Source organism: Notamacropus eugenii, chromosome 3 (assembly GCF_028372415.1).
Source record: "Notamacropus eugenii isolate mMacEug1 chromosome 3, mMacEug1.pri_v2, whole genome shotgun sequence".
Taxonomy (NCBI): domain Eukaryota; kingdom Metazoa; phylum Chordata; class Mammalia; order Diprotodontia; family Macropodidae; genus Notamacropus; species Notamacropus eugenii.
Window position 1 is genome coordinate 364,892,220 of NC_092874.1, and position 25,098 is coordinate 364,917,317.

Consider the following 25,098-nt stretch of genomic DNA (forward strand, 5'->3'; position numbering starts at 1 on the left):
CCCACCCTTCCTTTATCCCTATCTTCTCTCTTTTCTTATAGGGCAAGATAAATTTCTATATGCCAATACCTGTGTTTCTTATTTCCCAGTTATATGCAATAATAATTCTCAACTTGGTTTCTAATACTTTGAATTACAACTTCTCTCCCTCCCTCCCTTCCTTCCCATACCCACTCAGAAGGCAGACAATTTAATGCAGGCTATATATGTGTCATTTGGCAAAAGACTTCTATAATAGTCATGTTCTGTAATACTAACTATATTGCCCTCTATCCTACCCTGTCTCTCCCTTTTTTATTCTCTCATTTGACCTTGTCCCTTTCCAAAAGTGTTTTCTTCTAGTTACTTCCTTCTCCCATTTGCCCTCCCTTCTATCATCCCCCTCACCCCATTTGTCCCCTCCTCCCCAACTTTACTGTACTGTAAGATAAATTTTTATAACAAATTTAGCAAGCATGTTATTTCCTCCTTAAGCCCTATATGAAGAGTAAGCTTCACTTTTCCTCTCTCACCTTCTCCCTTTTCTCCTCCTTTGAAAAAGATTTTTCTTATCTCTTTTATGAGTTATAGCTTGCCCCATTCCATTTCTCCCTTTTTCCTCCCAGTATTTTCCTCCCTCACCCCTTATTTTATTTTTTATGAATATCATCTTTTATGATTCAACACAACCTGTACACTTTGTCTATGTGTGTATGTGTATGTGTGTGTGTGTGTATGTGTAATCCTTCCACCTACCCAAATGTTGAGAAAAGTCTCAAGAGTTGCAAATATTATCTTTCCATGTAGGAATGTAAACAGTTCAGTTTTAGAAAGTCCTTTATGATTTCTCTTTCCTATTTACTTTTTCATGCTTCTCTTGATTCTTGCACTTGAAAGTCAAATTTTCTATTCAGTTCTGGTCTTTTCACCAAGAATACTTGAAAGTCCTCTTTATCATTGAATGACCATTTATTCCCTTGAAGTATTATACTCAGTTTTGCTGGGTAGATGATTCTTGGTTTTAATCCCAATTTCTTTGACTTCTGGAATATTCTATTCCAAGTCCTTCAGTCCCTTAATGTAGGAGCTGTCAGATCCTGTGTTATCCTGATTGTATTTCTACAACACTTGAATTGTTTCTTTCTAGCTGCTTGCAGTATTTTCTCCTTGAACTGCTAACTCTGAAATTTGGCCACAATACTCCTAGGAGTTTCTCTTTTCAGGTCTCTCTCAGTAGGTGATCAGTTAATTCTTTCAATATTTATTTTGCCCCCTGGTTCTAGAATATCAGGGAAGTTTTCTTTGATAATTTCATGAAAGATAATGTCTAGGCTCTTTTTTTGATCATGGCTTTCAGGTAGTTCCATAATTTTTAAATTGTCTCTCCTGGATCCATTTTCCAGGTCAGTTGTTTTTCTGCTGAAATGTTTCACATTATCTTCTATTTTTTCAATCTTTTGGTTTTGTTTTCTAACTTCTTGGTTTATCTCATAGTTATTAAATTCCCTGAACTTGCTTCTCTCTTTTAAAGAACTATTTTGTTCAGTGACCTTTTGAACCTTCTTTTCCATTTGATTAATTCTGCTTCTTAATGACTCCTTCTCCTCATTGGCTTTTTGGAGCTCTTTTTCCAATTGAGTTAGCCTCTTTTTAAAGGTGTTATTTTCCTCAGCATTTTTTTAAATTCTTTTTTTAGCAGTCTGCTGACATGCTTTTCAAGCTCTTCTATGACCTGAGCTCATTTAATATTCATTTTGGAGGTACTGGAGGCAGAGACCTTAACTTCCTCTGACAGTGTGCCTTGTTCTTCCTCATCTGAAAGGATGGTAGGAGACATCCATTCACCAAGAAAGTAACCTTCTGTGGTCTTACTTTCTGTTCTTTTTTGGGACATTTTCCCAGGCAGTTATTTGACTTCTGAATCCTTTGTCAAGAGGAGGGTCCTAGTGGTCCTCCTCTCCCTAGTACTGTGGTCAAGGATGAGATTCAGATCAGCTGCTCCACTCCCCCAGGGGCTTTAAGTTGAGCTGCCTGGACAATGGATCCAGGCTGTAAGCAACTGCCACTCACTGCTGCTGCTGCCACTGCCTGGGGCCAGTGGTGTGGGAACACTGTTCCCCTCTCGCCCACCTGGGAAAGCCCTTCCACACTGACCTTTGGAGCTTTCTTTGTCGCTTGTGGGTTGAGGGATCTGGGACCCATCGTGCTGGGAATTTTGCCCCGGAGGTCTGTTCAGGTTCTGTTCTTCCCAGTGTTACATGGTCAGGGCTGAAATCCACTCTTCTCAGTGTCCCATGAGATAGATCTTTCCTGTTGGCCTTCCAGGTTACCTTTGGCTGGAAACATCTTTCACTCTTTTGTTCTATAGCTTCTGTTGCTGTAGAATTTGTTGAGAGTCCTTTTTTATGGGTATTTTGTGGACTGTGGAGGAAGTGCCAGAGTATACGTGTCTTTCTACTCGACCATCTTGTCTCTGCCCCAATAATTTCTTAAAGGATGATGTCTAGGCTTTTTTTTTTTTTAAAATCATGGCCTTCAGGTAGTTCAATAATTTTTATATTATCTCTCCTAGATGTATTATCCAGGTCAGTTGTTTTTCAAATGAGATATTTCACACTGTCTGGTATTTTTTTCATTTTTTAATTTTGTTTCATTGTCTCTTGATGTCTCATAGAGGCATTAGTTTCTATATACTCCATTCTAATTTTTAATGAATTATATTCTTCATTGAACTTTTGGACCTCCTTTTTCATTTGGGCAATTCTGCTTTGTGTAAGGTATTCTTCTCCTCACTGACTTTTTTGACCTCTTTTGCCATTTAGGTTAGTCTCTTTTTCAAGGTGTTATTTTCTTCAGGAATTTTTGGGTCTCCTTTACAAAGCTATTGACTCATTTTCATGATTGTCTTGAATCACTTTTATTTCACATCCTAATTTTTATTCTACTTCTCTTACTTTGTTTTCAAAATCCTTTAAAAATTATCTACTTACCCAACCCTGGCCTGATTACTGTGACAGGCAGGGAATCCCACTCTGTGATTGAAACACAAAAACATGTACAAAATATACAAGAACATCTGAAAAGATGATTCCACTCACCATCAGCACATGGAACATGAGCATACTTATAGACAACATAAAATCCAGCAGACCTGAAAGATGAGCTGTTCCTGTTGCAAGAGAACTCAACAAGTATCGCATCCAAATAGCATCCCTGAGTGAAACAAGGTTGGCAAATGAATGCCAGCTTACTGAATTCAGAGCTGGGTATACATTTTTCTGGAGTGGCCACAGTGAAGAGGAGCATTGTGAAACTGGCATAAGTTTTGGAATGAAAACTAATCTAGTCAGCAAGCCGGTATGTCTGCCAAAAGGAGTGAATGACCAGCTCATGACAATATGATTGTCACTTGCAGAAAAATGTCATGCTACCAATATCAGTGCCTATACTCCCGCCATGATGAACCCTGATGAGGTCAAAGAAAAATTTTATGAAGACATAGAGACTCATCATCAATGTGCCAAAAGAAGACAACTTTGTAATTCTCGATGACTTTAATGCTAGAGTAGGCTCAGACTACCAGACTTAGAAAGGAGTCCTAGGGAGGAATGGAGTTGGAAACAGCAAGAGTAATGGTCACTTACTACTGAAGACTTGTGTATCACATGACCTTTTTTTTACCAACACTGTTTTCTGTTTAACTAAATGCAATAAAACTTCATGGATGCACCCTCGCAGCAAACATTGGCATCCAATAGACTATGTTATTATAAGGTGAAGAAACAGACAAGATGTGAGAGTAACAAAGGCAATGTGTGGTACACAGAGCTCTACTGATCATAGACTTATCCTTTCCAAGTTAAATATTTGCATTCATCAAAAGTGTCACCCCCACTCCAAAATGACTACCAGAAGAATTAATATCAAGAAATGAGAGCTCTTCTCTGAGCATGAACAGTTTGTTGCTAACTTGGAGGGAAAGTTAAGCCAACACACAGTTGACAACAATGGAGCAGAAAAGGAGTGGGCAGCTCTCAGAGACTTGGTGTACAGCACTACCCTTGCTCATCTGGGTCAAAACACTTGCAAATACCAAGACTGGTTTAATGAAAATGATGGGGAAATTCAGAAGCTGATAAACGAAAAACAAGAACTTGATAGAATTTATCAGCATGATAGTTCTTCCATCTCTAAGAAGGTAACATTTAATTCCATCAAAAGTAAAGTACAAGCAAAGTTTAGAGAGATGCACAATTACTGGCTCAGTTAAAAGGCAGAGATGAAATTCAGTTTTATGCCGAACGTAACAATCGAAAGTGCTTTTATGATTCCCTGAAAACTATTTATGGACTAAACCCCTATGATACATCACAACTACTCAGCACTAGTGGAGCCACGTTGATTAGTGATAAGGACGTGATCCTAGAGATATGGGCTGAACACTTCCATAGTGTTCTGTTCTCAACAGACCATCATTCATAAATGCTGAGGCCATTGACTGTTTACCTCAGATTCCCTCCTTAGCTGAACTTTCAACTGAAGAAGAGGTTGTGAGGACCATTAGGCTCCTCTCATGTGACAAAGCACCTGGTGATGATTCCATTCCAGCTGAGATTTACGAAGTTGGGGGACCATTGCTCATACAAAAGCTGACTGAAATTTTCCAGGTTATATGGCAAGAGGAGGTTATCCCCCAGGAGTTCAAGGATGCCTCCATTGTTCATCTCTATAAAGGTAAAGGGAACAGATTGTCTTGCGGCAATCACAGGGAGGTCTCTCTCTTTATCATTTTTGGCAAGATTATTGCGAGAGCCCTCCTTAATAGGGTGTTCCTTCACCTGGAAGATGGTCATATACCTGAGAGTCAGTGTGGCTTCAGAAAGGGCTGAGGAACAGTCAATATGGTGTTTGCTGCTCACAACTCCAGGAGAAATGACAGGAGTAGAACAGAGGTCTGTACACGACGTTTGTAAATCTGACCAAAGCCTTTGATACTGTTAGTCGTGAGGGCTCATGGAAAATTATGTCAAAATTTGGTTGCCCAGAGAAGTTCATCATTATTGTATGTCAAGTTCATGATGGCATGTTTGCCCTGGATAGTGGACAATGCTCTCATGCTTTCCCAGTTATTGATGGAGTGAAACAGTGCTGTGTGCTTGCTCCCATGCTTTTTAACATAATGTTTTCAGCCATATTGTCAAATGTTTTCAATCAGGATGAACACAGCATCAAAGTCAGTTACCATACTGACATTAAGTTCTTCAATTTGAAAAGGTTTCAAGTCAGGACCGAAGTGGAAGGAGTGTTGGTGCATGATTTTCTGTTTGCAGATGATTGTGCACTTAATGTAACCTCTGAAGCTGAGATGCAACAAAGTATGGATCAATTCTCTGTTGTCGGTGCTAATTTTGGTTTAACAATTAACACCAAGAAGACACAGGTTCTTCATTAATCACCGCCACAGCATCCATATGAGGAACCATCAGTGCCAACAAATGGAGAAGTTTTGAATCCTATGAATAAGTTTCACTTACCTTGGTAGTGTACTTTCCAGGAATGTACATATTGACAATGAGTTTGACATATTCATTGCCATAACTAGCTCATGCTTAGGAGGCTCCAAAGAAAAGTATGGTAGAGAAGAGGTATTAGACTGACTACCAAACTGAAGGTCTACAGAGCTATTGTGCTGACATCATTGTTATATGCTTGTGAAATATGGACAGTCTAGCAGTGCCATGCCAGGAAACTGAATTGCTTTCATTTGATCTGTCTTAGGAAGATTCTGAAGATCACCTGGCAGGATAAGGTACCAGACACTGAGGTCCTTACTTGAACTAAACTGTTACACATTCAAACTATGCTTCAGAGTTCATCTCTGATGGGTTGACCACACTGTTCAAATGCAAAATGTATACTTGCCAGAAAGGCTACTTTTTGGAGAACTCGCATGGGGCAGGCGATTACATGATGGTCAGAATAAATGATACAAGGACACTCTCAAGGTCTCTCTCAAGAATTTTGGTATTGATTATGTGACATGGGAGACACTGATACAGGACCGCTCAGCATGGCAGGCCCACATCTGAAATAGTGCTGTATTCTACAGGCAAAGCAGAACTGAAACAGCTCAGAGGAAATGTAAGTTGTGCAAGCTTATGTTAGCCACCTCAAATGTTCACACGGACTATCTATCTGTGCCTAACCTGTGGTAGAACATTCTGAACCCATATTGGTCTGATCAGCCATAGTCAAACACAGTGAAACTTGACTTTATCATGGTGATGTCATTTTGGTCCTTTTCGAGAATGAAGGACAATAACCAACCAACCAATATACAAACTTCATTTAAGCCAGAGTTACACATAACATAGTCTGATAAATCCTGGTGAAAGAGTATATTTGATTATAACCTAGTGCTATCTGTACGTACAATTGCATTACTCATGGAGTGAAAGAATAATGGCAAAAATGCAACAGCAATGATAAGGAGATTGCTAATTTCATCAATAGATCCTTTTAAAAGGGCACAGAAAGACATCAGTAAACTGGGGAATTTTGTTACTTCCACATTAATTTTAATACTCAACTTAAAATTTTACATATGTGAAGCTCATGGTTTTATATACAATCTTTCTTATTCTTTGTATAAAGATTTATGCTTATTGATAGCTGCTAAGTTTATAATAATAAAAGAAAAATTTTAAAAAGTATATATATATGCTATTGAAATATATAAGAGCAAGATTTTAGAACTCTGTCTTCAGGGCTCTATTGTAATGTCTATACATTAATCTCTTGTAAATTGGGCTGTGTATAATTTATTTAGTCTGAATCTATAATTTCATTGATAAAAGGAACTCATACTGTATAAATTTCCAAGGCAAATAGCAACTCTTCTGTAATTTATATCCTTAAAGAGATGCCCAAGGCACTAATAGGTTAAATGACTTGTTCATTGCTCAGTTAGTGTGTGTCAATGGCAAGACTTCAAACCAAGTCTTCCTGACTCTGTGGCTGCCCCTAGAACCATTACACCATTTAAATTTCTCTTCATAAAATTATTTGTCAGTGGTTGACCACTGACTCCCAGCAAGCACTATATTTTAATATTTCCCCTGGGGTTTGGGAAGTTGGGCAAGAGTGGAACTGTCTCACACAATTAATTTCCACATGGCTGCCTGTTGCGACGTAGAGTTGCAGCACTTTAAACTAATACAGATCTTAGTTCTTTCCAGTTTAAAAATTATTCAGTGGTTGAAGATTAGCCAGGGAATTGTTGTACAATTTCAGCAGCAATTGAAGAATATATCAGAGACCTCGGCTTTTTTCATGCAAAAAAATAGCTGCAGGCACAACAAAGTAGTCCCAAGGATCCAATTAAATTCAACTGCTTCCTCCTGTATTCTATACCCTTTACAACTATTACATTTCCAAAGTAATACATTACTTCAAGTAACAATTATCCAGTGATTTGATTTGGATTGTTCCTCTACAAAATGCTACAATGGTAAAAATACTATTTACATGTAAACTATAATACAGGGTACTTTAGGTGAATAGGTAGTGAATTTAAACTCATCTTTAGTTACAGACTCATGTAAAGTGAACTTGCCTTTGTACTCTAGGCACAGTCAGACTATATGTTCCAAATTAAGTGGCATGATAAATTCCTTTTGTCAGGGATAGAGTGTTGGGTGAAGCAGGAAATAGAGAAAGGCAATCTATTAATTTGAAAAGTTGTGAGAGGCAGTACCCTACAGTGGAAGGAACCTGGACAGAAAGTCGGATGTCAGACCAATTCTTGGCCTATGAGAATTTAATTCATTCAACTCCTTTTGATTGGTCACATGAGGAGGTCTGACAGAGTTGAGTTGTGTTGCTGTCCATAAAAATTTCATAAAGTTATTTTTCACTGTTAATATCATAGGTCTGTAAATTTTACTTTCTTTAAGGGAGCCTACCACTATTTATTATTATACCTAGAAAAGAAATAGATCATTACCAAATAAGTGCATACGCATATTTATAAAAATACATTAAATTGAGAGTGTTAAAAATCAGTGGATCAGAGCTATCCATGCATGAAGATATATACTATCTTTCATGGGTTTGATGTTTCTGCTAACTCAAATCCCTACCGAGAACTCTGGGAAAATCTCTAAATTGGACAGTCTTGTGAATTCTTACCAACTCTGTCTCTTGCAAATAAACTGACCACAAAAAATATCTGAAGAAAGTGTTACTATAGGAAGACAGTACATGACAATTTTGACTGTAGCACACATGTGCCATGAGAGCTTATTCTTTCTGCAGGAAATACAGTCATAAATTTTGTATACATTTTCTCATTCTGCTTCTATAGATGGTATACTAGTATTTCTCAATGGTAAAGGATTTTAGTTCCTATTGAGAACTGAGGACACTAGTTCACTTTTCATCCCTAGAATCACCTCTAATTAACTATATGACTTTTGATTGTTCATATAATCCTACATCCCTCAAAATAAGTGTATATCTAGTTTAAAGTGCTACATGATTACAAACATGCTAAATCTTATCAACTGATACAACACATTTCTAAGAACTTTTTCCTTTCTAATTTGTTACTTCTTTTGAATTTTAATGAAGGCATTTTTTTTAAGTCTGAGTGGAGGAAGGCTATATAATTTTCAGAAAACAGATTAATTTAATACTAGATGCATGAATTCCCCTCATCCCAATTTCATCACCCTGCCAGGATGGCAGCTTACTATCTGATTATTAATTCTTCTTTTTTTCCTCCACTATGAGCTGAAGTTTGTTCTTTTACCAACTCAGAAACTAAATCCTCACGGGGAGAGGAAAAGGTTTAGTCAATCAGGTACTGTCATTTCCAAACAACAATTAATGCCCTACAATTCTTGGCAGCATCTTGTAAGTTCTTTCCTGTCAACAGCTTGTCTTCTCTCATCTAATCCTCATCTTCTTCATAATTTTTATGAATCCTCCAACACATATGGTTCTGTTTCACAATTCCCTTCTGCAGCACTTGCAATGCATTAATGCAACCTCTATTTGGTGTAGGACTGAGCCTACATGCTTGAAATTGTCAAAAAGGATACATAAAAGGTGATATTAAAAAGCTAAATTTCATGGCTCTCATTAGAAAAATATATAAAGGAAATGGAGTCATTTTTGAATGCTATAGCTCTACCTTGCCTCCCCTTCTTCCTTAGCAATCTGATGTAATTCTTCAGAGTCCTGTATTACACTGAGATTTTCCATGACCCAGGGACTGTCAGCCATTTACGCTGAGGGAAGTAACTGAGGCAGTGAATAAAAAGGGATGATGTATATAGTTGTGCCACTATTGGATTTAGGAAAGCCCAGAGTTTTTTATTTAAAACAGAATAAAGAATATAATTTCCAGTCTATGTGAATTCACTTTATTGTGCATGCTAGACTTTTGAAGACCAGACTGTTGCTGTGTGAAAACAGCTTGGCAACTGTTATCTGCACCTTGGGTATAGGGAAGGAGTAAAATTAGAGTAGAGTTTCAGATCCTGAGCAAACAACTAGTTGCATCCAGATGAGCCAGGGAGAAAGCATGATGATCTCCTTCCATCTTTAAAACAATGATTTGAGATATCTTACTACTGATGTTTCAGACTCCATAAAAGACATCCTTTTATTCATCTCCCAAACAGTAGCAACCACGTACTGAACTTCTGAGATGGCTCCTGTCCTCATTACTGGAAGACTAGTGACAAAAAGAGAGATTTCAGCCCTAATGGGATTTCTAGTTTGGGGAGAAAAGGCAACAGTAACCAAAATGAAAGTATGGTCTATATCTCTGTTACATGCAGATAGTGCTTATTTCTGTTATTTTTAATTGAATCTGATTAAATGTTTATTACTATGTATTTAAACAGTAGATGAATCATTTGAGAACACAGTAGTATAAGGGACAAAGGGAACTGCTTTCCTCATTAGATGGTGGCTACAAATTATAATTAGAATAGATAATTCACAAAACATCCTATACTGATGAGAAAAAAGAATGAAGCTACACATAAAGGAGTGGAGCTAAGGAAAGAGTAGCAGCCAGCTCTCTAGGAGTCAGAAAACTTGATATTCTCCTCAAATGGTAGTTACATTTATAGGAAGTTGGAATGAGCACCTGTTGATGGATACTGGGGCCTTCTGCTGAATAGGGTCTGGCAATGTTCAGCAGTGTACTCTGCCTATGATATATCTGGACAATTGCAATAGCTTTCTAGATGCTTTCCCTTTCTTGAGTTTCTCCACTCTCCAATCTATCTTCCATTCAATTGCTAAAGTGATTTTCCTAATGCACAGTTCTGACCATGTCACTCTTCCTGCTGAATATGATCCAGGGGCTCAATGTTACTACCAAAATCAAATATGAAAAGTTCCGTTTGATATTTAAAGCCATTCACAACCTGGCCTCTCCTGCATTTCCAGTCTTGTACTCTATTCCCCTCCATGAACTCTACAATTTCGCTACACTGGTTTATTTGCTGTTTCTCACACGTGACACTCCATCTCCCAATTCTGTGTTTTCACAAGGTGACCCACATGGCTGGAATGTTCTTGTTCTTTCAAGTCATCTTCATTTTTTAGCTTCTCTGTTTTGCTTGAAGATTTGACTGAAATCTCACCTTTTACAGGACATTTTTTCCTGACTTTGTCTCCCAACTCTGCCCACCCAATAACTTGTGCTTTCCCTCTGAGATTACTTTCTATTTATACTGGTACCAAGTCATTTACATGTCATTTGCCCCCTTAGAATATGAAGAGACTGTGTTTTGCTTCTGTTTGTATTCCCAGAGTCTAACACTGCCTGACGTGTAGTAAAAGCTTAATAAATACTTGTTTATTGATCTATTGATTATTAAGCATATATTAAGTTAGCATCATTGTGTATATCTTAGCATGGAAACTTCAGGAAAACTTAGAATTTCTTTGATTCACTTAAAGCTTAATCTAGAACAATGAATACAATGAATGTGGTGATGGATTACAGGGGAGTCAAAGAATTTCACATACCTAATTATTTCCTTTCCTCACCTCTTAACCAGGCATTCAGAACATGTAGGATAATGGAAGTAATTTGAGAAAATAGGAATTTTGCCTATAAATTACCAATACTAACACATTGGAATTTCGTGCCAGTCACTGTTAATTTGGGGACTGGGCCTATGAAACTAAATATATGCAACGTTAGAGAGGAAGAAGACAGAACCTGATCTCCCATTCGGTTTTCCGAGGTCCTGCAAACTACATTGTCCTCTTTCCTAAGGGGCGTGGAAGGGAATTCTTCCCTTAGGTGATCCTCCACCTTCCTTGTAGATGTGGACAGTCTCCCACTCATCTGATTCTAGATCCTATGCAACTGCAAAAAAAAAAAAATATGTCTGATACTTTTCCTTCCCCCTTCACCTGACTAGGTTTGAGACATTAAAAGTCACAGGCTTTAACATGGAAGTGGGAGTCTGGAAACTTTAGAAGATCAAGGTGGACTGTCCTCTGTTCTTCATGTTGCTCCTAGAACTAAAGAACTGTCATACCTTTTGTGAAAGATATATCGTGTCAAAACTGATTTCATGGTACACTAGCTGGCCTTCTCATCAGGTCTTCCTAAAGTGGTCAAGTGAGGTTTCCCTACTCACAGTGAGCTCTTATTCCAAGGGATAAGAAAACAAACACAGGTTAGTTTAATTTCAAAGTAAGGGAAATGTTTTTCAAGTAAGGACACTTGAGTGCATTTTAACCTTAAATGCCCTGCCCCTGAAAACCAAGGAAGTGTGGGAAGATCTCTATACTGGTACCAATGGTTATATATTGAGCTGCAACCCTAACACTGAGGAGTAACAACAGTGTGACAGGTTTGATTCATGGTAGGACTTCATGACCACAACTTGTCTGATCTGAGAGAATACTTAGTGCTTGTTAAAGTTATACAATAACTATGTAATTTTATCAGAGAGTGAGCACAAAGGATTGTTGTTATGCCAAGCTCAGCACACAGCTTACTTGCTGGGCCTTAGCTCTGAAAAATAGGGTGTCTCCTAATATCTTGACATTAGTTTTCTCCAGCAATGGGGATCACAGCCTACTTGTTCTTCCCATCCTATAGGATTCTTGTCTATATTTTCCTCCAAGTTTTCTATAGAAGGTCTATCCAATATACTAGAAACCATTCTCACTTCTTCTGTCATCAGAAGAGTTTTCAGTGGAACACTCTGACTTTCCACTTGTCATCTCTAGTCCTTGTGACAAACTTATCTTTTCTTTCTATCGCTTATAGTTACTTTGATATTTCATTTTTGTTCTTCTTCAGAGTTCCTCCAGGACTATACATTGCAGCCTCCTCACTCCTACCATGCATCTCTCCATTGACCTCTATGTGATTCCATTTTTTTCATTTTCCAGAGGTAGTTGTACTTCATATTATCACTGGTATAGGAATACCAGTAGAATATTCATACTAAAAAAGATGGACCTTTGCTTTTATTGGAATCTGGGATCAGTAAAAGAGCTTTACATTTCCCTAAATCAATTGAGCTTTCTTGTTCAAATCTGGGTCCACCTAATTTTACATCTTTATTGTTGTTCCAGATATACACAAATGATATTTTTCCTATTTTTATATATATATAATATATATTAATGTGATCTGTACAGTGATAATGACTAATGTAAATCTATAGGCCATGGAAAGGACTGATATACTCCCCAAATGATAGAGATTTAGAATCCTCTCCAGAACTGGCTCCAAATAATATATTAAAGGTATTCCTAAATCAAAGGAATTTGGTCAGAATCTTTAATTCAAGAACTGACAAATATCCAAATGACTAACTTGGAAATCTAACTTCCTTCTTGCTACTATTTCTTAAGATATTAATGGTGTCTATCGTGGTGACCTATAGAGGATACTCTGGTGACAAAAGCTCTGGGGTGAAATGAGTAGCATTTTCCTGATTCCCAAAGAGGAAATCCTTTTGGAGGGAGAAAAACAGCATTGTAGAAAGAGCTCTGTAATTTGCTTCAGAAGACTCTAGAATCAAGTCCCAGATTCGGCAATTTATTAGTGGCATTTTGGGGGCAAATTACCTCACTTCTCTGGATCTCAGTTGATTTGGTGCTAAGGTACCTCAAAAACCTAAAAGTTCCACATAAATGTGACTTTTTAAAAATTATTATCAAAATTAAAGTGTTGAACAGAATGATCTCTAGGAATCTTTCGAGCTCTGACACTATAGATCATAAGGAATTACAATAAAATAAAGATACTTTTTGCCATCAATGAATAAAAGTCAGTCAATCAATAAACATTTACTAAATGTCTACCATATGCAGACAAGAAGAGGCAAAAGCTAATCCCTGTCTTCGAGTTCACAATCTAGTGGGGAAGGCAACAAATAAATAAACATATACAAAGAAGTTACATATATAGGGTAAGTAGAAAATAAATAAGAAAGAGATTTGGGATTTACAGGGGTCGGAAAAGGCTTCCTTTAAAAGAAAGGATTTTATCTGGGACTTGAGGGACACGAGGGATTCCAGTACAGGAGATGAGGAAGGAAAAGATTCCAGGCATGGAGGATAAACAGAAAAAATGCCCCAAGTGGAAAGATGGAGAGTCTTGATCTTGAAATAACAAAGAGGCCAATGTCATTAAATAGAGTTCATGGAAAACAGTAAGATGTAAGATGTCTGGAAAGGTAGTTTTGAGAAGGGATAAGGGAGCTAGTTTATGAAGGGCTTTGAATGCCAAACAGAGAATTTTTTTATTTGAACTTAGATGTGATAGGGAGCCACCAGAGTTTATTGAGGAAGACAGGAGACATGTCCAGACCTACCTTTTAGGAAAATCACTTTGATGGTTGAATGGCTAATGTATTGCAATGGGGAGAACCTTGAGACAATTAGTTCCACCAGCAAACTGTTGCAATAGTCCAAGCATGAGTTAATGAGCACACAGTACTGAAAATGACTGAACAAAAAAAACAATGAAATTATTGAATTAATGAATGAATCACAAAGAACTTATGAAGTGCTTACAATACTCCTGGAATTATTATACCAAGCACTGGGGATATAAGCATCAAAAAAACCAAAAACACCCTCTAAGATTGTGATAGGTATCTACCCTCTACTAAAGACATTTTGATACTCTTTCAAATAAAGAATTTATTCTGATAGAGGAAAAGAACATTTGGAAGAGAGGGGTATTTTATTCTGGAAAGTCAAGATGAGGCTGGGTATAGTTATTAGGTATTCAATTAACACCTTTTTTTGAGGAATTGTATTACTTTGATTACTATTCCCACAGCAAGGTGGGAAGGAAGTAAGGAAGTAGCATAATGGGAAGATAGCCAGAATGCATTATGGTGGTTCTAGGACCTGATATACATATACATATACATATACATATACATATACATATACATATACATATACATATACATATACATATACATATACATATACACATACACATACATATACACATACATATACACATACATAGACATACATACATACATACATATATATATATGTATATATACATATATATACATATATATATATATGTAGAACTCCATCATCACTCAAAAGAGCTCAGACATTTAGTGGGTGCTAGAGGACACGTTCAGACAGAAGGTGGAGGTGGTAGCAGCAACAGCAATAATAGTTAGCTGAGTAGAATGGCAGGAAAATGGCCAGCATCCCATCTTTTTGTACTTCCATTCTTCTTTTAAAAATATGCATACTTTTAAGAATTAAGAAAATAGTTCAGAAAAAAATGAGGTCTTTGTTCACTTTTCTGTTTTTATACTTATTTTCTATTATGTTTTATTGTCATGGACACTAGGTTGCCTTCTTCAAGGAAATAGGTAGGTAACCAGTAGTATCCTAATTTCACAAAGGAAGAAACAGATAAAAAAATTAAAATTTGCATAGAAAGCCAAAGCCAAGGATCCAATAGATCCTTGTTTTATTGATTCATAATCTGGTGCATTGTGCTCTATATCAATCCCATATTAGCCAAATTCAAGTTTTAGAAAATTAATCATGTTTATTAACTTTTTACAAAGTCCTCCATGTCTTGTCTTCTCATGATTCATTAAAAAAGGATAACAATAGGCAAAATTTAATGTCTAGACCTTGGATTAACTGGTGGGAGAAGTCTATGCTATTAATTAGTTTATGTGCAAATATTTTTCTCTATGAATGTGTTTCCAGAAACTTATTCCCATAAAGATGGACCCTCAGAAGATAACAGGAAAGGAATCCTCTTATGTTCTGCTGTGTACATGAAAATGTTCTTTATATTTCCTCATTTTGTATTTAAAATGAATAAAAATTTACAAAAAACAACTAACCTAAAGCAAAACAAAAAAAGGAAGACTATAGAAAAGTCTGTAAGGCAAGGGGAACTGTGCATCATCTCAGTTCTGTCAATAATCTAGAAACCAGAAGCATCTGGGAAATATGAGGAGGTGAATCTGCTAAGGGCACTTTGAAGGAGACAGGGGGTCATGTATAAAAGGTTGTATTTGTCCTTTGTTTTCAAAGAGGCATGGCATCAGAAAAATGATGACATGACTTGCTGTTGACTCTGAATTGAGTGAGGGAGGGTTGTGCAAGGTCACCAGCCTCACAGTCTCCTCCAGAGGATCCTTCCAGCCTCCAAAGCTAGGATCCTATAATCCTACTAATTCAAGCTAAAATCAGTTCTGAATATAAATGGCCAACTTAGAATATGATAGTTATTAAGGATAAAACCTCGATTACATCCAGACCACACAAATGACAAAGTCTATAAGGCATATTTCTTGTACAATTAAAAAATTAACAGTCTTCCATGATTATCTAGGACTATAACTGGTAGGCTTGGTGATCACACATTTCCAAGTACCATGTGATCCCAAAGAAGAACAGAAAAAAAGAAATTATGTAAGCATTTAATCTCTTTGATAAAAGTGGAACTGGGACAGTTGATCTTAGGGAGTTCCAGGTAGCCATGAGAGCTCTGGGTTTCCAAAATGAGAAAGAAGAGATCAGGAAATTAATTTATGAAATTGACAAGGAGGGGACAGGCAAAATCAATTTCAATAATTTCTTGGTTCTGATGATCCAAAAAACGACTGAAAGGGATATTGAGGAAGAAATTCAGAAGGTTTTCACCCTTTTTGATGATGATGAAACTGGAAAATCACATTCAACAACTTAAAATGTGTGACCTTTGGTCTAGGGAAAGATGTCTGTTATGAGGTAATGCAAGAGATTATTGATATAAGTGATCTTAGATGGAGATGGAGAAGTCAGTCAAGAAGAGTTCCTACGAGTCTTCAAAAAAACCAGAAACTTTTGAGGACAGTCTCTACCCCATCTTTTAAAAATAAATTTTTATTAACAGCTTTGGTTTTTCCATAGCTAAATTCTCCCCTGTATCCCTCCATTCTCCTTTTTCTCCTCTCTGAAAGTAATTTCATATAACAAATATATTTTAAGAGAATAAAGAAGGGGAAAAGGAAAAAATTGGCAAAATTGATCTATATATCAAAAAAGTATGAAATTTTATAGGCATTGTTCCACAAATGAGGACCTCACACTTCTACAAAGGAATGGTGGAGGTACCTGCTCCTATCTCTATTTCAGAGTGGGACCAGCTTTTGAATAGCACCTACACTTTCAGCCTGGGCAAGATAATGAGATACAGTGTTTACATATATATGTATATATATATATAGATGACAGATATATGTACAAACGCACACAAAATACACACACATACACACATATGTATACATAGATATATATATCTATGTATACATATATATATGTGTGTGTGTATATGTATATATATATATACATATACATATATATATATATATATATAAAATCTACTCATGTCTGAGAAAGGTATGATCCACTTCTAATGTTTTTATAGTATGATCTTTTAAATACAAGTTTTGTATCCAGTTTGAATTTATTGTGTAGTATTTTAAAAGCTGTTGGACTAAATTGAATTTCTTCCATGCTGCTGTCCAGCTTTCCCTGAAGGTTTTTGTTTTTTTTTTTTTTTGCAATTTTACAACATTAATTTTCAGGGTTTTGTAGCAATCATTCTTTGCTATATTCATGAATTATCTTTCTGTCCTTCTCTGCTTTATTCTGCAACAGATCTTATGTATCTTTCAATGTATGCATCCTATTTGTTATTTCATTTAATACAATAATGCCACATTGCAAGTCAATGGGAATCTATTTTGTTTCTAGTTCTTTGCTCACACACACACACACACACACACACACACGCACGCACACAGTGCTGCTACGATTACTTTGGTGAATATGTGTACTTTCTCCTTATCAGTTACTTCCTTGAGTATCAGCCTTCCAGTATAACACAAAGTAGGGGTACCATTGCTCATACAAAAGCTGCCTGAAATTTTCCAGGTTATATGGCAAGAGGAAGCTAACCCCCAGGAGTTCAATGATGCCTCCATTGTCCATCTCTATAAGGGTAAAGGGAATAGATTGTCCTGCGACAATCACAGGGAGATCTCTCTCGTAGTCATTGCTAGCAAAGTTCTTGCTAGAATTCTCCTTAATAGGCTGATCTTTCACCTGGAAGATGATCATATATCTGAGAGCCAGTGTGACTTCAGAAAGGGCTGAGGAACAGTCAATATGATGTTTGCTGCTCACAACTCCAGGAGAAATGACAAGAGTAGAACAGAGGTCTGTACACAACGTTTGTAAATCTGACCAAAGCCTTTGACACTGTTAGTCGTGAGGGCTCATGGAAAATTATGTCAAAATTTGGTTGCCCAGAGAAGTTCATCAATATTGTATGTCAAGTTCATGATGGCATGTTTGCTTGGGTTCTGGATAATGGACAATGCTCTCATGACTTCCCACTCATCTGTGAAACAAAGCTGTGTGCTTGCTCCCATGCTTTTTAGCATGATATTTTCAGCCATGTTGACAAATGCTTTCAATGAGGAAGAATATGGCATCAAAGTCAAATACTGTACTGATGGCAAGACCAAAGTGGAGGAAGGGTTGGTGCATGATTTTCTCTTTGCAGATGATTGTGCACTCAATGGAACCACTGAAGCTGAGATGCAACAAAGTATGGATCAATTCTCTGTTGCCTGTGTTAATTTTGGCCTAATAATTAACACCAAGAAAACACAGGTGCTCTATCACTCACCACCACACCATCCATGTGTGAAACCATCAGTTACAACAAATGGAGAAGTTTTGAATGCTGTAGATAAATTCACTTACCTAGGGAGTATACCTCCCAGGGATGTACACATTGACAATGAGGATTGCCAGAGCTAGCTCAGTGTTTGGGAGGCTCCGATGAAAAGTTTGGAAGAGAAGAGGTATTAGACTGATTATCAAATTGAAGGTCTACAGAGCCATTGTGCTGACCTCATTGTTGTATATCTGTGAAACATGGACGGTCTACCAGAGCCATGCCAGGAAACTGAATCATTTCCATTTGAACTGTCTTAGGAAGATTCTGAAGATCACCTGGCAGGATAAGGTACCAGACATCGAAGTCCTTGCTCGAGCTAAATTGCCAAGTATTCAAACTATGCTTCAGAGAGCTCAACTCCAATAGGCTGACCACATTGTTCCAATGCAAAAAGTATGCTTGCCAAAAAGACTATTTTATGGAAAACTTGCATGGGGCAGGTGATCACACTGTGGCTAGAAGAAACAATACAAGGACATTCTCAAGGTCTCTCACAAGAACTTTGGATTTGACTGTTCAACATGAGAGACACTGGCCCAGAACCGCTCAGTATGGCGAGCCCACATCAGAAAGGGTGCTGTGCTCTTTCTGCACAAAAGAAACTCAGGATGTGCAAATTTGGGATATCCACCCCAAATATTCACATGGACTATCTGTGCCCAACCTGTGGTAGAGCATTCTGAGTTCATCATATTGGTCTGATCGGCCACAGTCGGACACATTGAAATTTCACTTTATCATGGCAATGTCATTTTGTTCTTCTTTGAAGACAAAGGACAGCAACCAATCAACTAGTATAACCCCTGGAATAAAGAGTGTGGGTATTTTAATAATTTTATTTGCATCATTCTAAATTGTTTTCCAAAATGTTTATTCTGATTCATAGATCCATCAACAATACATTAGAGTTCCTATCTTTATAAATTCTGATTTTGATTATTCCCATCTTTTGTTATTTTTATCAATTTGCAAGATGTTAGGGGAAACCTCATTTATTCTGATTTGCATTTATCTTATTAAGCAATTTGAAATATCCTTTCACATAGTTTTTAATAATTTGCATTCCTCTTTTAAGACCTGTTTGTTCATGTCCTTAATATATGTGTGTACACACACACACACACACACATATGTACACATATATTGTGTGCGGGGGGGGGGGGGGTGTTTCTGTCAGTTCCCCCTGTCAAATTTGAATGAGCAGATACTTTGCTGGTTCTCTATGTATTGAAGCAACAAATTGGAAGTTATTTTTATCTTTGCTGTTGCGGAGAGGGGGGTTGGACCAGGTAATTGGCCAGCAGCTTGACAGCCCTAGCCTACTCTTCCTTGTTTTTCACTTCCTCAGCTCACCAACCTCTTTACTTTGCCTGGAAATACAGTGACACATTGATTATCTTATGTAATTCTTGGAATGGCTTTTGGAGTCATCTTTCTAGCCCATTCTAGCTTATCTTCATGTAATCTCATCCTGGCAAATGCTTTATCCTCCATCCAGGCCAGATCACTACATGAAAATAGCATTTAATACTATACATTTAATACTATCCAGAAGCAAAATCAACCAAAACTTACAGCAGGTTTGACTTAATATCAATAAGAAACAAGCATTTCTTAGTTTTTAGTCTACAAAGACTTAGCTGCTTTGATAACTGGGAAATGGTTCACAATTCAGTCACTTAGCAAAGTAATTTTTCCTCATTCCTACTTGAAAGAGAGGAAGGACTGGCTGTTTGTTTTTGTTTTCTTCATTAGAAATTTTCTCATGTAACCATGTGAAATTTCTTCTGCTTTTGCCACAATGTACCTCTTTACCGGTTAGCTATAAGAGATCTTTCGTTTAATCCGTGACTTTTTCTCATCAGTGTGTAATCACCTACCACCAAGTGCCTCATCATGTGTAGCTTAATGCTACCTTGTAACTCCCAGTGGCCTGTTATATATTGGTGCTATTTAGATTCTATGTAGTGAACAATGTTAGTTCTATTTTAAAAAAATAAACAAGAGAAATTTTTTCAAATGGTTCCCAACAATGCATAGGATACTCCAAATGGAAGTCTGAACTCCCTGTTCACAAATACAAGGAGGCAAGTTTAAAAAGAAATCAAACAGACTGAATAGTAATGTGGGGTTCTCATGAAGTTATTAGTTTATCAGGGGTGGGAAACCTGCAGCCTTAAGGCCACATGTGGCCCTCTAGGTCCTTGAATGCAGTCCTTTGACAGAATAAAAACATGTGCTCTTTAAAACTTGGACTCAGTCAAAAGGATGCACTTGAGGACCTAGAGGGTCACATGTGACCTCAAGGCTTCAGGTTTCCCCACCCTTAGAGGTTGCTCGAAGTTTCTAGGCTATCAAAGAATCTAAATCTTATGGACACTATCAGCAGGACTTCATGCAATTTTGTAAGGACTCATACTGTATTAAGATAATCAGTCTCTTCAAACACAAAATTATAATAAAACAAAGATAATAGCCATGCCATGGTGTGCTTTGGATAAAATTGCTTGGCATCTGTATTCAAGGCTCACAGCATCCATACTACTTGTGTTGTATTCCATCCTCATGATGAGCTCAATAATACAGTAGCTATTATTACTTAAGCTTTCAAATACAGCCCCGTATGTAGCATCAACTCTGAGCTACTTTCCCAACTTGACCTCACAGAGTCAGTTTGGTTCCTTCAGAAGGTGGATGCTACCTTGGGTTCCAAGACATCTAGCACGTTTTTACTTCTATTCCACACTATATGTAGCTCACAAGTCTGCACCAGTATGTTTCTCATCAATATTCAGTAGTCACAATTGACTTTTAGCAAAGGCATTTACTGAGATGGCAATGTTCTAAAGAACATTTTCCCCATAAACCTGGAGTGCATGCTCTCTAACAAATGTAGCATCCATATCAAGAGTGGATTGAAAATGACAACACATTGGTAGTAAAGGAAGTACCCCAGAAATGTGTTAAATTAGAAGATTACAATTATCTTTTTAGAAATATCACAGTATAGGTATGTGTGTGAATCAGAGGAAGTCAGTTGTTTCAAGGATCTTGGTGATAATATAAATATGATTTTTGTAGATTATATTGCAGCGAGGTTTAGTTATACGTGCAGACCACATCAGTTTGTTAAGATAGTGTTATCTACATACGGGATCCTATCACCAACTGGAGTATGCATGACTATTCTGCAATTTGTTCTGCTCAGAAAGTTTGGACTCTCACAGGGTTGGGAGGTGACTGTTTTCCCACTGACCTTGTAGCCAAAATTGTTGGAGTCTTCAAAAGGTCCTCAGGAGGCAACTACTTTTGCACATTTTTGTTGCATTTACATCTGAGGGAGTGAGGTCACCCTCTCACTAAAATACATCCTTTGAGATAACAATTCTGTAAGGGAAAGGTCTGTGCAGCTTTATTCCCCCTCAGTCCATATAAATTCTGAGAGATAGGCCTGGATATTTGGACTTTTTATTAGAACTTTTCCATTCTAAGGAATGAAGTCTCCAATCTAGGCTGAGAACATGAGCTGCAAGTATCTCAGAATCTTGGATTCCAAATCACGTGTTAAAGTCAGCCCAGTGGTGACCACTGACTGAAGACTTTGGTTGTGAACTTGGTAGAACCACTGCTTTGAAGAAACTGAGATAAATTGTGAACCTAATTCACTTCCCACTTCAGTCAGTATAAGGGGCATCATACCTCCAAGCTGTTGAGAAAATATTTGGTTATATCTTGGTTCTGGCTTTATCTTTGAAGTAAATATTCCTTTGTAAAAGCTACCTTATGTTAAGTGGTTACATGGAATTGGGATGCTAGTCACTGGGTCTCCAAATTGAGACAGGGTCTCATTTTTCAACGTAGTTGGTGGGATGGAAGAGATGCTCCAAGTCTCTCAGGGTACATAGGAACTTTGAGTGGAAATGTAGCAAGATTCACCCTGAAAGGATAAGGTCAGAACAGACAATATGACATTTGTAAGATTTATACTTTATTTCATGCTTTTAAAAACGTTATGAGCAGAGGTCAATAGGCTTTAGTAATAACCAAAGATATCCTTCACCCCTCTATCCCTACAAATGATTTAAGAACCTATAGAGAATCGCTCTTATACTTGGATCATTTATTTATTTTTTTATTACCAGATCACTTCCACAAAAGTGTCAGGAATATCTGGACTGATATTAATGATCTGAAGTTTGTCAAACAAGATTATCTCTCTGTTATATCTATTTCAAGAAATCTATTAGGTTTTTTATATATGCATATGATGTACCTTGTTGCAGCATTGGAGAAAAGTTATTAAAGTATTTAGCTCTGCTTGATTAAAACTTTTTGTTTTAATATCAACAAACTGAGAGTCACTGCCCACAATAAACTTAGTAGGCTTTTACAGTTTCTATCTTTCAGTCAAGTAGGGAATCATAAAAATATATAATATTGTCAGAAAATTTTAAAGTGGGAGGTAGAAAGTATTAGATAAGAGCGTTACTGTTGAAACTTTGTTGAATTTCATAGCTATTTTATGCTCAGTTCACTGTTCCATAAATACTGGGCTATAAAAAGCTGACTAAGCCATATAGGGTCATTTATAAAACCATTCATTGAATAATGTCTTCTAATTTTAAATATTTACTCATTTTAAGCTCCTTAGGTTACAAATCTTCATAGACATCCTATTCCCAGACTTTTCTGATAATTACTACAGCTATTTCAAGATGATCTAGTAGAAAGAATGTTGGACTAGGATTTAGGAGCCTTTCATTTATCCTCCCATCGTTGATACATTCTGTAACCATGGATAATTCTCTTCTGGAGACAGCATTTGCAGCTGTCTTAACTGGAGACTTATTTACCAAGATTCTGATAAATGGAAAACTCTCAGATTTATTATGTTTACCTGCAGGTACCTTGTTGTATTAACTTGTCTCAGTGTACGGAGCTGAGAATGGAAATGGCTTTCTCTGCTATAGCCATTGCCACCACAAGTGCCATTTCCATGGCCCAGTCATGTGAAAGTTTGTCCCATACTCTCACTTTTGGCCTCTCCTTTCTTCATATCCTTCCAGGCTTAACAGAGCTCCCCTTCATTCAATTCTCCCTTAAACAAAAATATTAAATACATGAACTTGCCTTAAGGTAACATGAACTTGGCTATGTATATCTGAATCAGTGGCATAGGTGATGAACTGTGTTATAAAACCTTGACCATAGACTCTGAACTGAAGAGCACTGATTGATTGAAGAGCATTCCCTGAAAGGAATTTTATAGCTTTAGTACTTTTCAGTCTAAAGACTACAATTGTGACATGTCCCTTATTCCTCTTGTTCTATTCTGAAACCCCTTCCAAAAAGACCTCAGCCAACTAATTTTCTGTGACGTTTCCAAGTATAACTGCAAGCCTGCAGAAACAAATTTGAGGTATACTTATAAATGGATCAATGGCTATGGTATCCAGTTAGAAATCCTGGTTTGGCATGGAGCAAGGCTATACTCTTTTGGAACAGATGAACACCCTTTTGGCTGACCTTCCAATGGCTTCCCTAGGCCCCATGGGTCATATTATTGTGGTGTGGGAGTCAATTAAGCCTGTGGAAGGGATAGAATGGAATCTCATTACTATGCTAGCCAATGTCTTAGAATCAAACTTAGAGGGACAAAAGCTGAGATAATGACATCTCAGTAGAAGTTCCAAATAGGACCCTGTGAAGGAATTGAAATAGGATATCACCTCTGGACTTCCTTCTTCATCCTCCACTGGGTGTGTAAAGATTTTGGAATGATTGTAACATTCAATCCCAAGCCATTTTCTAGGAACTGGAATGGAGGAGTTTGCCATACTAGTTTATGTACCAAGACCAAGAGAGATGAGAATGGTCTAAAATATATCAAAGAAACTATCAAGAGCCTAAGTAAGTGACATCAGTATCATACCCATACACCAAAGAAGGTCTGGACAATGCTTAAGGTTTCCATGAGAAAAGCAACATCAATTTTGCTGCTGGCATGGCCGATTATGGCACCAGAATTTGCATCCCAAGGTGGTTGGTCAGGGGAAAGACCACTTTAAAGATTGCCACCCCTCTGTCAACTGTGATCCTTATACAATGACAAAGGTGCTCATCTTTGCCTATCTCCTCAATGACATATAAGAAGAACCCTTTCAGTATAAAAATAAACTGAACTAGATCTACAGACACCTTCTGTATTCCCTACCCTATAACCCTGTCTTCAAGTCCCTTTCTACCTCGCCTCTCTTATCTTCCAAGTTTTCCTACTAGATGTAACTCAGGGCACAAAACACCATGTTTTTTGGTGCCAATATAACTCCTTATTTTGAGGGGAGGGGCTAAGGAGGAGAGATTAAGGTTAGAGGGTTTTTTAATCTTTCTTTTCCCATCACTGATAACTTTTTGAAAACTTAGAAAAAGTATGTTAGTGGAGAAAGAAGTTGGAGAATATAACTATTGCTTCCAACTAATCAGGCTTATATATCAGCAAAAACTTGTGCTTTGGGAGATGGGGAGGAAGAAATATTTTACCTGGAGGGATTGGAAGGTAGGTAGGAGGGATTTACTGAAGGATTTTTTTGTGAGTGTGTGGGAAAGGAATGTTATATTCATATGAGACTGTAACCTACTTTTCTAAAAAGGTAAGAATTAGTAAGGCATAGTAATTTCAGCTTAGGGAGGCAGAAAAACAAACCCTTTGTCTTTTAGTTATATGGACCTCTTTATATTTTCCCTGGCCTAAAGGGAGAAAACTTTAGCCAGAAAATAGCTTTCAAGCTAGGAGAACTAATGGGAACTGCTCAATTTTAGAAAAGAAT

The 25,098-nt window shown here is 37.2% G+C and overlaps 2 pseudogenes; one reads left to right on the forward strand and one right to left on the reverse strand.

The window, feature by feature from the left end:
* Positions 1 to 9,267, reverse strand: part of LOC140532196 (vesicle-associated membrane protein-associated protein B/C pseudogene) — a 30,418-nt pseudogene extending 21,151 nt beyond the window's left edge.
* A 427-nt stretch (positions 9,268 to 9,694) lies between these two features.
* Positions 9,695 to 24,421, forward strand: LOC140532197 (glutamine synthetase pseudogene; annotated as a pseudogene).
* The last annotated feature ends 677 nt before the right edge of the window (positions 24,422 to 25,098 follow it).